The 6186-nt window shown below is 39.2% G+C and overlaps 1 long non-coding RNA gene across 2 annotated transcripts; it reads right to left on the reverse strand.

The window, feature by feature from the left end:
- Positions 1-3701: 3701 nt before the first annotated feature.
- LOC140985062 (uncharacterized) lies at positions 3702-6180 on the reverse strand. 2 transcript variants are annotated; one of them, XR_012176693.1, is made up of 3 exons: positions 5849-6180; positions 5075-5498; positions 3702-4870 (listed from the first exon to the last, which is right to left on the reverse strand). It is a non-coding gene; the product is annotated as an uncharacterized lncRNA (long non-coding RNA). The 2 variants fall into 2 exon arrangements; XR_012176692.1 differs by having other exon boundaries at positions 5739-6180.
- Between the last annotated feature and the right edge of the window lie 6 nt (positions 6181-6186).

Raw genomic sequence — 6186 nt, forward strand, 5'->3', positions numbered from 1 at the left:
AATTTTNTTAATATTATATAGATATATATTAATATTATATGTGTGTTTATCTTTCTTCTTTTCGGGGTCCGAAACTTGACCCGGCCTATTTTATTTCAACTTTTGTGTGCTATAAAATTTAAATATGCATAAACACACAATTTAATTATCTGACTAATTATTTTAAATTTCTCAATTTAAAATAATAAATCTTAATTATCGCCAAATAACATATAATTAAATCGGGTCATTACATTTCTCCCCTTCTAACAAAAGATTTCGTCCTCGAAATCGAAACACACATCTTATATACAGCACAGTCAAACATCTACCACTGATAGTACATAGGAAAGTCAGAGTACATGGAATAATTTGTGACAGTTTCAAACAAGTGAGGCCATTCTTGCCTCATTTTAGCCTCCAGTTCCCATGTAGCCTCTTCAGTCCCATGTCTACTCCACTGTACCATAACTAGTGGAATCGTCTTATTCCTGAGTTGCTTTTCTTTGCGATCAAGAATTTGCACAGGATGCTCAACATAGCTAAGGGAACTATCCAACTCCACCTCATCAGTCCTCAAGACATGAGAAGGATCTGGCTCATACTTTCGTAATATAGATACATGAAATACATCATGTATCGCAGACAAACTCTGCGGCAAGTCCAAACGATAAGCCAAAGTGCCAATCCTCTCAACAATCGTATACGGACCAATATAACGCGGAGCTAGCTTCCCTTTACACCCAAATCTCATAGTACCACGAAATGGTGATACCTTCAAGAAAACCTGATCTCCAACCTGAAATTCTAAAGGTCTACACCTTTTATTAGCATAACTGGCTTGACGATCCTGAGCTGCTTTCATTCTTTTCCTGATCATTTCAACCTTCTCTTTCATTTCTTGAATAAATTCTGGCATTGACATCTGTCGTTCTCCTACATCATCCCAGCACCTCCGAGATCTACACTTCCTGCCGTATAGAGCTTCAAATGGTGCCATCTCGATGGTTGCTTGGAAACTGTTATTGTAAGAGAATTCAACAAGTGACAACGATTCCTGCCAACCACCACTAAAATCCATCACGACTGCTCGCAACATGTCCTCGAGTGTCTGAATGGTCCTCTCTGACTGACCATCTGTCTGTGGGTGATAAGCAGTGCTCATTGCCAACTTTGAACTCAATGCTGATTGCAAACTGCCCCAAAACTTCGAAGCGAACCTGGGATCACGATCTGATACTATGGTTACTGGCACACCATGCAATCTCACTACATGATCAATGTACATTTTTGTCATTTTCTTATAAGTACAAGTACGATCATAAGGAATAAAATTAGATGATTTGGATAATCTATCCACAATCACCCAAATCGCATCACAACCACGATTTGAACGAGGCAGATGTGTCACAAAATCCATAGCAATGTGCTCCCAATTCCACTGTGGCACTTCCAGACTACGTAACATACCACCAGGTCTCATTCTCTCAGCTTTAACCTGTTGGCACGTTAAACATTTAGCTACAAATTCAGAAATCTCTTTCTTCATGCCTTCTCACCAATAATGAGATTTCAAGATATGATACATCTTCCTGATTCCTGGATGAACACTATCGACTACAATGAGCTTCTCGAAGTATAGATTCTTTCAAATCTATCAAATTCGGAACCACAAGTCTACCATTATAGCGCAGACATCCATCTGAAGCAACACTGAACTTGTCTGATTGACCTGTCATAGTCAATTCTTTCAATTTATGAACATGCGGATCAGTTCTCTGTGCTGCTTTGATTTTAGAAACAATTTGTGGTTCAACTTGAATAGATGAAACTAAAAAGTAGTCGCCCTTAGACCGATAAGTCCATCCTGAAGTTCCTAAATGCTCATGACTTTTGAAATAGTCAAATATGTCAACATTTTAGGCTGAACCTTTCTACTCAGAGCATCTGCAACTTGATTCATCGTCCCTGGTTGGTAATGAATATCACAATCAAAGTCTTTAAGCAATTCTAACCATCACCGTTGTCTCATATTCAAATCAGATTGTGTGAAAAGATACTTCAGACTCTTGTGATCAGAATAAATCACAAATTGTTCCCCGTATAGATAATGACGTCATATCTTCAATGCAAACTCAATGGAAGCTAACTCCAAATCATGAACTGGATATCGAGTCTCATACGGCTGCAACTGACGAGATGCATATGCAATCACTCGCCCATTTTGCATCAAAACACAACCCAGTCCATTTAGAGAAGCATCTGTACAGACAACAAATCCACCTGAGCCTGAAGGCAAAGCTAGCACTGGAGCTGTGGTCAACTTTTCTTTCAAAGTCCGGAAGCTAGACTCACATTCTACAGTCCATACAAAACGTCGATATTTCTGTGTCAACTGGGTCATCGGCCTAGCTATTTTAGAAAATACCTCAATAAAATGCCTATAATACCCAGCTAATCCCAAAAAGCTTCGAATTTAAGACACATTTATTGGTTTAGGCCAGTTGATAACAACTTCAACTTTACTAGGATCAACAGATACTTCTTGTGCAAATATAACATGGCCTAAAAATAAAACTCTGTCCAACCAGAACTCACACTTAGAAAATTTGGCATACAATTGTGCTTCTCTAAGTGTCTGAAAGACTAGTGCCAAATGTTCTTTGTGCTCTGTTTTTTACTTAGAATAAATCAAGATATCATCAATAAAGACAATAACGAATCTATCGATGAATTCTCGGAATACACGGTTCATTAAATCCATAAACACTGCGGGTGCATTAGTCAAACCGAAAGGCACAACTAAGAATTCATAATGCCCATATCGTGTCCGAAATGTTGTCTTAGGAACATCTTCCCCTCGGACTCTAAGCTGATGATATCCGGAACGAAGATCAATCTTAGAATACACAGAAGTACCCTGCAACTGATCAAATAAGTCATCAATACGCGGCAGAGGATATTTATTCTTCACAATAGCCCGATTCAACTGCCGATAATCGATGCACATCCTCATCGTTCCGTCTTTTTTTCTTTACGAACAATACTGGAGCTCCCCAGGGCGACTTACTTGGTCTGATATAGCCTTTCTCCAGTAAATCCTGTAACTGTTCCTTGAGTTCTTCCAACTCTGTTGGAGCTAAACGATATGGTGCTCTAGAAATAGGATTCGTCCCTGGCATCAATTCAATGCTAAGATCTATTTCCCTTTGAGGCGGAAAACCTGGAATCTCATCAGGAAATACATCTGGAAAATCCTTGACAACGGGAATGTCTGAAACTTTCAATCGTTCTTCCCGTGTTGCATCAAGAGCATAAATAAAAAATCCTTCATTGCCGATTGACAACAACCGGAACATTTCCATTGCAGATACTAATGAAATTCGAGACTGTGAATCATAACCATAAAAATTCCATTTGCTGCCATAATACGGTCTAAATCTGACAACTCCATGGAAACAATCCACAGTGGCTCGATAATTTGTCAACACATCCATACCCAGAATACAGTGAAATCAGTCATTACCAAAGTATGAACAGTCTGCTGTAACCCATGCAGAAAACGTGATAGTTTAGCTGATCATTCCTAGAAACATGTGGAACATAGGGCAAAAGAGCAGAAAACTGTGAAGCATATTCCACCACTGATTTATTGCCATGCACCAACTGATTGAACTCTTCTTCTTTAGCAACATAATATGATGGTGGGGCATATTCTTGGGTAAAGTGAGCACGAAAAGCACCCCAAGTAATAAGTTCACCAGAGTCATTCATTGCTTCTTCTGTGGCTTCCCACCAGAGTTGTGCTCGTTCTTTCAGTTGGTAGATGGCAAGCTTCAATATAATATCTTGGGAATACTCCAACAAATTAAATAGATGATTTATACTCTCAGCCAGCCTGCTGCTTTTTCTCCGCTCTCGTTGCCAAAGAATTTTGGAGGACATAATTCTTGGAACTGAGAAATTATTAACTGCATTCCTACAATTTTCTGTGTCAGCTGTTCCACTTCTTGCTCAATCACTACCTGTCTAGCTCCAGGTCTTTCAGGTTGAGGAGGTTCTTGGTTCACTTCTTCTTCAACATTTTGAGCGACTTGCCCTAGAGGTCGACCACGTCTACCTCTAATGATATCTGCAAGTCCTCGAACATTTTGCGCCTCAGGTTCTTGCGTTATTTCTTTTCCTTTTCTACCTCTTCCTCCAGGTGCCATTCTACAAGATACGAGGATTAAATCCACAGGCAGATAACAGGTAAAAGAAAGTTATAGGCAATTCCTAAACTATATACCATGCTTAATCAACTAGTCGTTCTAACACAGGTAAATTAAAGCAAATCACACCAAGTAATTCAAATAAGAGCAAATAGTCAAACACATGCACAATCATGTTATTTGTGTCTAGTCTCAATTGCCCTAGACTCTAATTCGAGCATATCCCAGTTACGCTCTGATACCAACTGTGGAGGCCCGTGCTCCTGATTAATATTTAATGACCAAACAACCAGGATTTATTAATGTAAACAGCGAAAGCGATTAAAATTTTCCATTTTGGGCCTACCGAAATTTCGGCATGACCTATTCGTAAATAGGACATCCCAAAAAAATCAAAACACAACAATAACTTTATACGCTCGAAATAAAGTCATAACATCAATTCACAACCTATAGACGCACTGGCCAGGACTAAACACATGCAGAGCCGGCAAGGCTCGATCACACAACTATCAATTCAAAACATCGTAAAAATAATAGAATAGCTACACGGGGCATCTCCCCGGTAAATGTATGACTCTATAATATAGTATATATATCTGGGAACTCTCAACCATGACTCGACGACTGGGCACCACTACCTGACGCTCCACCAGACGCGTCAAATCCTCCTGGATAACCTGCTATGGCATCAAAAACAACCAAAACATAAAAAGAAACGAGGGGTCGGGCCCCAGTACGATGAACCAGTAATATTACGACAAATATAACTGACATGAAATGAAATCAAGTAAAATGCGATGCAATGCGTCAAGGGTAACAACCAATAATGGATATCAAACGGAGTCCAAATGAATCGCATCAACAACAGTAACAGCGGCCACCCGTGCCAGGAACGTAGCAACGCAACATCAAGTCGCCACTCATCCATGCACGTAGCATCGAGGGTACGGGAGCTACCCGCTCAGCCCTCATGCAAGTCATCAGGAGTGCTAATCCTACCCACCCGCTCCATCGATGACGCAACAACTAGATAGATCAATATCAATATCAATAGCAATCAAAGGAGTCAAGGCTCGAAATGCTATGCACTAATAGTATCAATACAAATAAATGCATGAATGCAATCACGTATTCACAAAAGCACATAAAGCACGCCACAACTCATTACAACATAATCAACGTCATCTCACGTCATAATAGACGTCGTAATGAAAACAGTTCATACGTACCTCAACTGGACTTAATTACCACAAAATATCTTAAATCCTCAAGAAAGTCCTGGAAATGTCAACTCAGACAATTAACCTGAATATTAATTTAAATGATCTTATTATCATCTAAAATTCTACAATCATTTAAATTCAAATAAAAATCCAATTTCAACTATTTAGGCATTTTAAATTTTTTTTAAATTCCACTATTCGACTAAATTGCCTAAAATCAATCATTTCTATTTTATCGTCGCAAAATATTCTTTTCAGCTTTAAATGACACTAAACTAATATTCAAGCAACTGTGATAAATTCTAGGTTCTCCAGATTATACCTCCAACGCGCACAATTCCGGAACCTACAATAATAACCCAATAATTAATCAATAATGATACAATATTTGAGTTGAAAATGAATTAAATTCACATAGATAACAATTCACACCGAGGCAGCTTGTAATACGAACAACAGTGGCTAAACTCGAGCCTAAACCGAAGCTAACCGGCAACTGGCGGCAAACTCGCCGGAGAAGATGACCGAAATTACGCAGAAAACACAGGGGTTCTCGAAAATTTGTCAAAATGGTACCAAAAGAAAGCTTACGACATAAGGAACAAAACCCCTCAATCAATTTTTACTTTTGAGCGGCGGAAGACGTTGATTTCAGCTGTGACACCGGCGGCGGGTTTCGACGGGTTTTCAGAAGGCACGATTTCACCTAGCAAGAGTGGTATCAATGGATAGCTCTCGTCAAGAGCTTTCCAACCATATATTTACTTGAA

This window comes from Primulina huaijiensis, chromosome 9 (genome assembly GCF_012295235.1).
Source record: "Primulina huaijiensis isolate GDHJ02 chromosome 9, ASM1229523v2, whole genome shotgun sequence".
NCBI lineage: Eukaryota > Viridiplantae > Streptophyta > Magnoliopsida > Lamiales > Gesneriaceae > Primulina > Primulina huaijiensis.